Below are 10,119 nucleotides of genomic sequence, written 5' to 3' on the forward strand. Positions count from 1 at the left end.
CCTTCTTTGTCAGGGGAAATCAGTCTTTTTTGCTCTTAAAAACATTTTTTTTAATGTTTATTTATTTTTGAGAGACAGAGCATGAACAGGGAAGGGGCAGAGAGAGAGGGAGACACAGAATCAGAAGCAGGCTCCTGAGCTGTCAGCACAGAGCCCGACGCAGGACTCAAACTTGTGAACCGTGAGACCATGACCTGAGCCAAAGTCAGATACCTAACCGACTGAGCCACCCAGGTGCTCCAGTCTTTTTTTTTCTCTTGAAGTTTTTTTAAAAAAAATGTTTAAGTTTTTTTATTTTGAGACAGAAAGAGAGTGAGAGAGAGAGGCAGAGAGAGAGAGGGAGAGAGAGAATCCAAAGCAGGCTCCATGCTGTCAGCACAGAGCCAGAAGTCGGGCTCAATCTCATGAACTGTGAGATCATGACCTGAGCTGAAATCAAGAGTCTGACGCTTAACTCTCTGAGCCACCCAGGTACCCCTCTCTTGAGGTTTTTGACTGATTGGATGATTCTCACTCATATTATGGAGGGCAATTTGCTTTACTCAAAGTCTACTGATTTGAATGTTAATCTCCTTGAAAAAAACACCTTCCCAGTGACATTTAGACTGTGTTTGACCAAATACCAGGTTGACATGTAAAATTAACCATCATAATAGGTATAATTTCCTTTTTACAGGTAGAGACCACAGGTCTCAGAGAAATTAATTCACCGACAGTGGTAGGCTGAATAACCCCCCCCCCCCCCCCCCCCCCGGCCAAGTCCATGTCCTGGTCTCTGGAACCTGTGAATATTGCCTTATATGGCAAAAGGGACTTTGTAGATGTGATTAATTAAAATTCTTGAGATGGTGAGATCATCTTGGATTGTCCAGGTGAGCCCAGTGTAATCACAAGGGTTCTTATGAGAGGGGAAAAGGAGGGTCAGAGTCAGAGGACAAGGTGCTGTGATGCCAGAGGAGAGATTGGAATGATGTTCTTTGAAGATGGAGGAAGAGGAGGCCACAAGCCAAGGACTACAGCTGGCCACTAGAAACTGAAAAAGGTGCTCGCTTCGGCAGCACATATACTAAAATTGGAACGATACAGAGAAGATTAGCATGGCCCCTGAGCAAGGATGACACGCAAATTCGTGAAGCGTTCCATATTTAAAAAAAAAAAAAAAAAGAAACTGAAAAAGGCCAGGAAATGGATTTCCCCCTGAGCCTTCAGAGGGAACTAGCCTTGCCAAGATCTTGATTTTAGTCAGGGAAACTGGGTTTGGACTTCTTTCTTCCAGAACTGTAAGGGAATATATTTGTGTTGTGTTAAGCCACTGAGTCTGTGGTCATTTGTTATAGCAGCTATAGGAAACTAATACACTTGCCATAGCCATGTAGTTAGGAAACTGTAGAGGTGGGATTCAAAACCACAGCCTCAGGTGCTTGACCCGGTTGTCCTCATCAGTCCTGTTGATCTCTCTCAAACAACAGTTCTTGCGTCCATCCCTCCTCTTGCAGTCCTTGTCCAGACTTCAACCACCCTGTCTCTGAACTTATAATAAAAGGGATTGGGGATAGGGGGCCAAAGGGTAATGAAAACAAGAGTCCCCATTTATTCCTACTATGTGGCAGGCACTTTATAAATATTAGTATTTCATTCTTCCAACCTCCTTGGAAGTCAGGTACTACTATTTTCCATAGTTCATAGTTGAGGAACCTGAGATGAAGAGAGATTGATTAAGTTGCCCAAGATCACACAGCTATTAGGGGGCCGAGCTGGAGTTTAAGCCTAATCTGTCTGATGCTGATGCTTTTGCATATTCTCTCTACCACACTTGCTTCTCCAAAATCTTGATCACAGAACAGCAGCAGCGGGAGAGGAAAATGTTGGTAAGAACTGAAAAGAATTGGAGACTGAAGCTTCCCTTTCCAGAAACCTCTGTCTCAGGTGTACAGGCTTTGGATCCAAGGTCAGAAGACCCCAGGGGCGTCCTCTACACCCCTGGTGATCGAACTCCTCTGGCCATGCTGGAGCCTTTTGTCCACTTCCTTCCCTTCTGCCTTCTTTTTGGACCTCTGTTCTTGGGCTGCCCTTGGCATCTGCCAAAGTGGCATTTGAGTTATCCCCACCCCCTTCATGCACACACTTGTTTCCCTTTTGCCATTCTCACTGTGGCCACCTACAGAGGGGGTCCAAAAACATGGGAGGGAAGGGGGCAGAGAGTGAACCCTGCCTTCCAAGGTGGGCTAACCAGGCTTCTCGGCCCATCCTGGGTAATGGACAATCTAGAGATGATGGCCAGGCCTTGGTCCTGTCCATCCAGTGACTGAAGATGACTCTGGCAACTGGGGCTGACCAGAGACATATTGCTGATTCTGAGCCGAGTGTGTGACTTTACAAAGCAGGTTATCAGCAACATTGGGCTAAAAATACCATGTTTATTTTTGAAATAAGTTGTTTTGGCAGTTATAAATACTCTATGAAGCCAGCTTAGAGTGTAGTCTAGCGGCTCTCAGGAGAACTGAATCATATTTCAGAGGCACATGAGGAATCCAACATGCAAATTCCAGCCAGTTCTTCACTATCCTGAGTAATGGAGGAGAGATTGGGTGTGGATAGAGCCAGTGGAGAATCAATTTAGTGCAGGCTTGCAGCCTAGGCTTCCAAACTGAGAATCTTACTTTGGAGTAGGTTACTGCTGGAAGAAATGTTCAGGGACATTTTCTTTCCCTGCTTGGGTACCCCTTTGCCCTTGGGTAACAGAGAACTGAAGTGGTATATCCTAACTCCCTCTTTCCTCCCTTCTTCCTCCCTTCCTTCCTTCCTTCCTTCCTTCCTTCCTTCCTTCCTTCCTTCCTCCCTCTACCTCTCCTCTCTCCCTCTCTTCCTCTTGCCCCTTCCCCTCTCTCCCTCCCTTCTTTCTTTCTTCATCCATCCACCTTTCAAACAATTATTGAGCACCAACTTTGTGCCTGACACATTGCTGGGTGCTGGGGATATGATAAATAAAACCAACTTGATCTACGTGCCCCTCCTCCCCAATATGAAGTTTAGGAACCACTGTGATTGGTAATTAGCAAAAGGAAAAGGGAATCAATAATTTAAAAATGTGCCCCACCTTCTGAGTGATATGTAGGAAAGAGGGGGAGAGGCTGGGGTGGCATCTTAGTGCAGACAGGAAAGCTTCTCTGGGTGGTTGGGAGGGGGCATTTTAGCTGAGTCTGGAAGGATGAGGAGCCCCTGGGAGGGGAGAGATGGGGGATGTTCCAAGACAAGGAACCAATGCACACAGAAAGGCCTGAGAAAATGACTGATTTGAGGAACTGGCTTGCTACATTTTTATTTATGGAATTTCTATAAAGAACTGCTTGCCTGGCACTCTCAAGAGCTTGGCAGAGACTCTCACTCTCCTCCTTTTTCCTCCTCTTCCTTCTCTTCTCCCTGTTGGGGGGACGTTCTCTTCTGCCCAAAAAACCTACTTCCACTGTCACCCCCACCCCCCACCGTCACCTTATTGTCTTCAGCTCAGAGCCCATCAGTACCTTTGCCGCCACATCCTCCACCTGCCTAGCCTTAGAGGCACCTGGATGTGCTGATGAGAAAAAGGCTCCTGCTTCCCATCACCCACCTTCACCAGGACTTTCTTTACCACCAGCCTGGTGGCTTCACCATCAGCACCATGCTCACTGTCATGGCTCCAGTGATGTTCAGTCACCAGGCCCCCTGCCAACATTCCTGGCCATCCCCCCATCTCTCTTGTATCTCTCCTGTCTATCGTCATCCTCTTCCTCCCTTTATCTGCCCCAGGTAGACGTTTTCTTCTCTCTCCTCCCACTGACACTATGATGGCATCCCTGCTCTGCTTTGTCCCAGGGGGCGCTCCAAACAAGGAAGAACCTGACTATCCCCAACATGTTATAGCAGAAGGAACAGAGACCTTGGAGTCAGATGTAGATTAGCTGAACGGACAAGTCCCTACTCTTTGGACCATTATGGTTGGTCCACCATTATTATGAGGATTATGGAAACAATTGATGGGACCATGCCTGGCATCTAATAGGTACTTTGTAAATGGGCTATTTCTTCTCCTTCTCTCCACCAGCATGGATATTGTGACTGGCAAGCAAGAAACAAAACAGCACAGGGTCACCTGCACCCACACTCAGCCTGTCCAGCTCTTTAGCACCTCCACTGCTGAGGAAGTGTTTTAGGAACAACTCTAGCACTCCCCCAGTGCCAGTTAACAGCTTTTGGCTAATGGTGCCTAATATAGTTTTTAAATTACACAAGTAGTACTTGAGTATATTATTTTTAAAAATTTTAATGAATGAATGAATGAACGAATGAACAAATTTTTTAAAATTTTAGACAGAGAGAGCGCATAAGTGGGCGAGAGGGGCAGGAGGAGAGAGAGAGAATCTTAAGCAGACTCCATGCTCAATATGGAGCCCGATGCTAAGCTCGATCCCATGACCGTGGGATCGTGACCTGAGCCAAAATCAAGAGTTGGATGCTTAACTGACTGAGCCACCCAAGTGCCCTGCCCTAATATGTTTTAATTGAAATTGCCAAATCACCTTTAAACATATTACATCAATTTTCCCTCCTCCTGAGAGTTTATAATTGTACCTGTTTCCCTAAGCTTCCTTAAGTCATTATTGTTCCTGTTTTCCCTAAGTTTCACCACAGTTAAAATGATCAGTGTTTTAGAGGCACCGGGGTGGCTCAGTTGGTTAAGCATCTAACTTCGGCTGAGGTCATGATCTCACCATTCATGGATTTGAGCCCTGCTTTGGGATCTGTGTTGACAGCTCAGAGCCTGGAGCCTGCTGCGGATTCTATGTTTCCCTCTCTCTCTGTTCCTGCACCCCCCCCCCCCCCAGAAATAAACATAAAAAAAATCAGTGTTTTAAGTTTTCTGTGAATCAGATGGGGGCAAGATCAAAATTACTGTGCTTGTCAGTGACTCTCAGGATCCATGTGGCTATGCAGTCTGGGGACCCTTCTCCTAAGGGAACCAGATCCCCAGGGTATAGATCCCCACAAGATGGGCAGCATTGCTGCTGGGCTGTGCCTAGATAAAGTGAGTGATTCATTGGGCGGACATCACAAGCAGAGAGGGGATTGGCTATGTTTTCAGGCGGATTCTTCTTTCCAATCCCTGCACTGAGCCATGACTCCCTAAGGGAGGCTTATCCCTGGTTGAAATATGAAGCCATTCGGCTGAAGCTGGTTGCGCCTAGTTGTGACTGCATTGGTCATCTTCACTCCATTAAGGCACCAGCCTCAGCTGGTGAAAAGATGGTGAGTGAAGGCTTGGAAGGATACCTGGGCATTGCCATGGCTGTGTGCCGGCTGTACCTCTGCTTTGTGCATTCTGTGTCTAAGAGGTTTCTGATACCTGCTTGCCTGGTTAAGATATATAGTGGGGGTTGCAGGTGAGGGTAAAGGAGGACTGTGTACAGCAGTGGGAAGAACTCTGGGCTAAAAGTTTTGTCCATTTAGACCCTGTTTTGTCCATCAGAGCGCTGTGACAGGGTTATTCTCTTTATCAGTCGATGCCACGGTTGTCCTATCTGGAAAATGGGGACGTGAGGGCCTGCCATACCCAACCCCTACCCCTTGCGATATTATCATGGTGACATGAAGTCTGTGAAGGCATTTCAAAGTGTCTATGTGCTCTTCCAAAGCCAAGCTTAGCGTGCAAAATCCACAGACCCTGCAAACTAGAGAAATGCCCCCTTTCCTGGTAATTATTCAGTAATTATTCACATAAGAAGGATTTCATTGTTATGTTTCATATATTCATCGCAGTTGATGGCCTTTTAATAGTGGCATTGAGTTTGTGTACAGAAAGGTTATTCATTTTAAGATTTCTGGGCCTTAATTGTTATTTGTTTTGCTTGGTTCCAGTGCACTATAAATTAGTGATATCCACAGAGCGTATTTGTCTTGGCACCATGGTGCATTGTCTGCAGTGAGCCCTGTTTGGCCTGGCACTGGCTTGGATTTCCCCATCTGTTTCTGATGTTTACATTGTTAAAGATACGACAGACACACAGGACACGGCCACATGCAGAGAGGGAACTTTTTTCCACTCCAGTGCATCAAACAAGGTCTGAGCCTGTAATAAGCACAGCCCTAAATTACACTCCAGCCTGCTAAAGGCCGGCCCAGCCTTGGTGACAGGGGGATTGATTGCCAGGACCCTGGGGTATTCACTCCTAAGAATGTGTCCAGCGGGCTCAACAGCTCAGTCTCCAGAAACTCATTTTTGCCTGGTCTTTGAGAAAAAAGAACTGTACTCCTGAGTGGGTTCCTTGAAGCCAAGGATGGGAAACATTGGTGATCAATCCGCAAAGAATCCTAGTGCCGTGTCCCTGGGGGCAAATGTATCTCAGGGGCCGGGGACCCATGAGGCATTGGTGCTTTCTGTCAGCTTTGTGGAATGGCTGGTCCTGACCCCTAAGCCGTTCTACACGGCCACCCCCCATTTGCTAAAGTGGGGGCCCATATCTTTTTGTGAAGGGGTCTTAAAGTTTCCTCATGGTGTGAGAACCCATAGGAGGTGAAGAAAGGAGGTGGGTGGTGAAGTAGGCTGGACAGGGGAGGGACATTTGGCTTCTGTTGGGAGCAAAGGCTTTGAGGAGGGAGGGGATGGGCACAATGACCTCCTTAACCTCCCTAAATGAGCGAGAGAGAGCGCATGCATGTATATGTGTGTCCGTGTGTGTGCACAGGCATGTGTGTGTGTGTGTGTGTGTGTGTGTGTGTGTGTGTGTAGGGGGTGAGGAGAGAGACAGCAGGTAGGGATTGAATGTAGCAAGGACATTTGGTGGAGGCAGCCAACAGCCTTCTGGTTAGCTGAGGGCCAGGCTTTGACATCTGCTGTCACATCGTTATTTTCATCCTGAGAGTCCCTCCTCTGTACCGACTTCAAGTGTTATTAGGTCAGAACAAAACCTGCTCACTCTTGCTAAACTGACACCCCTTTCACTCCCCTGAAGTGAAGGAGCTGAGAGGTTGGCTGAGCCAGTTCTTCCCCATGGACCCACAAGGGCCTGAGGTCTGGGTTTGCAGAACTCAGAGACGAGAAAGCTTCAGGTCCTCAGCTTCTGTTGGAGTGGAAACCAGTCTACTTTTCCCCTTGCCTTCCAGGTTTATGCTTTTCTAATTTGGCACCTTATTTGGGTCGATGTAGCCCCCTGTGGAGGGCAAGAGGGTGGCAAATTACATAGGATGATTTGATGTTGCTGGCCTGCTCAAATGTCTGCACACTGCCCACAGAAAAATGTTGGCATTCCCTAGTCCGGACCCTCCATCCAGCTGCTCTGTCTCCTAAACAACCCCCACACCTCTTCCCAACACATTCTCCGTACTGCAGTCAAGATGAATTTCCTAGAACACTTGGGGGAGGATAATATATTGAGATGTCCACTGGTGTTCTGTTCTTGCTATATTTCCCCCATCATAATGACTCCTACCCCATGCCTACTTCTGACAAAGGTCATCGGACTCTGCCCAACCAACCCCAGGAGAGTCCGTGTTTCCTGGCCAGGAAGTGGGAGTTGCCTGCAGAGAAGCAAATGCTCTTCTTAGCCGTGTTTTCCAAAGCTTGAACTTCTTGTGGGGATTATGTTAAGAAGGGTATTGGGGTAGAGGTACAGGGGAGAAGAAGGAAGTAGGGGCACCAAGGACCTAAACTGCTTACAGCCTGCTACTTTCTGTCCTGCCGTTTCTTCTCCCTGGAAACTCTGACCTCCCCCTCCACCCCCCCCTCCCCCCATCATTCTTCAAAGCTCAGCTCAGGGGTGACCCTAGGAACACATCTCTGACCCTTCCTGGGGGTCATCGTAAGCCCTGAGACTTGCTCGTCTTTGATCCGTGGCACCTGGCAAGGTGCTGGGCAGGTTTGCTGAGTGACTGCTGGCTGGGGGCTCTCCAGGGGCTTCTCTCTAAGGTAACCTCTGGGTTGTCCTGGAGGTCCTGTTCATTTGTTCTGTGACATTGGGCAAGATCTCTTCATGTGCCTGTCAGGTTAGGAAGTAGGACTGGGTAATCTCTCAGATCCTTTCCAGGTGCTGATGTCCCCAGGGGAGGATGGCATGGCACTTGATCAGGTAGAGAAGGCCACACTAAACTGTGCCTTTTTAATCCATCATCTTCTCTGCTATAGCTGTGGTTTCTGCAGAGGTGTTATGATCAGGGAAGGGCAGACATGCAGCTATCATCACCCGGGGATCCAGAACCTTCCCTTTTTAATTGGGCCTCATCCAACATTTTTTAATTTCAATGAAGTTCATTACCCTCCATCCAGTTCTGCAAGTCAGAAACCTAAGAGCTGCCCAGTGACACCTTGCTTGTCTTCATCACTGTCCCCATCCAATCCACTCCTTGGTCCTAGATAGTTTCAAACTACCTCCTGAACTGAGGCATTCCCGTCCTTTTCACTTCCACCCCAGCCTGGCCATTGGCACTGCCAGCGTCTGCCCTCCCCCTCTCCTGTTTTCCTCATCTTATACCTGCATTGCCGCAAAGTACCTGATACACCTGCTGTCCACACAGCCACTCTGCCTCCTTCTCTCCCATTTAGACTCCACACTTCAGCCAGAGAGATCTCAAAATTCAAATCTGACCCTGACACTCTCCATTTCAAAACCCCTTGCTGGCTTCCCATTGTTCTTAGGAAAAAGATAAAATTCTAGAAATGGCTACAAGCTCCTGCCTTTTTTTTTTTTTTTTTTAAGAGAGAGAGAGAGAGCGAGAGTGAGAGCAAGAGAAAGCTCGAGTGGAGGGGGAGGGGCAGAGGGAGAGAGAGAGAGAATCTCAAGCAGGCTCCACACTGAGTGTGGAGCCCGATGTGGGGCTGGATCTCACGACCCTGGGATCATAACCTGAACCGAAATCAAGAGTCGGATGTTCAACAGAAGGAGCCACCCAGAACTACCCCCTGCCCCCCGCCCCCGCCGACTGCCTCTTTAACCTCTTTTCACACCAGGTCTCTCCTCAGGTTTATTTTTCCGGTCATTCTTGTTCTCTGGTTCTTTCATTTCGTGCTTCGGGATACCCTCTGTCACGGGGCCTTTGTACATGCTTATCAGCTGTTACATTGCAATTTTACATTTATGAGTGTAATTATCTCATTAATATCTGTTTCCTTCAATACTGTTAGACCCAGGCAGGCAGGACCATCTCTGGCTCTGCTCACTATACTATCTCTACACCTAACATGGTACTTGACACTCAGTAAAGACTTTCTATGTAAATAAATGAAGGAAGAAAGGCAGAAAGAACAGCACACCCTGGTCGACATTCGTATACTTACTTTACTGGAACATAGTTTGTCATACTAACCGGTAACTACTACATTTAATAGAAGGAAATTTTACTTGGGCAACCCTGTTCCTTGCATTTTAGTAGTCAAAATCTTCACATTCTAAAGAGAGTCAAGATTTGCTCCATTGTACAAGGTTCCATATGGCCTTAAGAATTAGCTCTAATGAAATGATGAATGGCTCTTCATTCCATTAACAAATGATCATTAATTTTAATTCATATGTCTGACATCTGTTCCCGATCTTTGTCCTTTCAAGTGTAATAAAAATAATTGTAAATATGCAACCCATCACTGAAAGTTACAGGTGATTGTACCATGCCATGTTGACTCTCCAGCCAGCGAGACTATATTTCCTTGAGGGTGGGACCCATCCCAGCCGGGTGCTCAATCAGCATGGGGGAAAGGAGTGGTGTGGTAAGGAACAGACATCGGGTTGGTCTATGTGGGAGGCAACCATTGAAAGGGATGGCTTGAAAATAGATTTCTCTCCAATGTGACCATGAACCTGTTCTCCAAAGGGCAACTCTGCTTCTGTGGCCTTTTTTGCTTTAACTATCCACCCAGAAAGTGGTGAGATTTCTTTCTTGCTTACAGTCCCCAAAGAGTGTAATTGAACATGCCTGAGATTCATCTTCTTCTTCTTTGTAATGTTTATTTGTCTTTAAGACAGAGAGAGAGCGAGAGAGAGTAAGAGAGTGTGAGCGGGCGAGGAGCAGAGAGAGAGAGAGGGAGACAGAATCCGAAGTAGGCTCCAGGCTCCAAGCTGTCAGCACAGAGCCCAATGTGGGGGCTTGAACTCACAA

At 47.2% G+C, this 10,119-nt stretch overlaps 1 non-coding gene across 1 annotated transcript; it reads left to right on the forward strand.

The window, feature by feature from the left end:
• The first annotated feature begins 1,042 nt into the window (after window positions 1-1,042).
• On the forward strand, window positions 1,043-1,149 carry LOC122228915. Its single transcript, XR_006206802.1, has one exon. It is a non-coding gene; the product is annotated as a U6 spliceosomal RNA (small nuclear RNA).
• The last annotated feature ends 8,970 nt before the right edge of the window (window positions 1,150-10,119 follow it).

The sequence above is a fragment of the Panthera leo genome, chromosome C1 (assembly GCF_018350215.1).
Source record: "Panthera leo isolate Ple1 chromosome C1, P.leo_Ple1_pat1.1, whole genome shotgun sequence".
NCBI lineage: Eukaryota > Metazoa > Chordata > Mammalia > Carnivora > Felidae > Panthera > Panthera leo.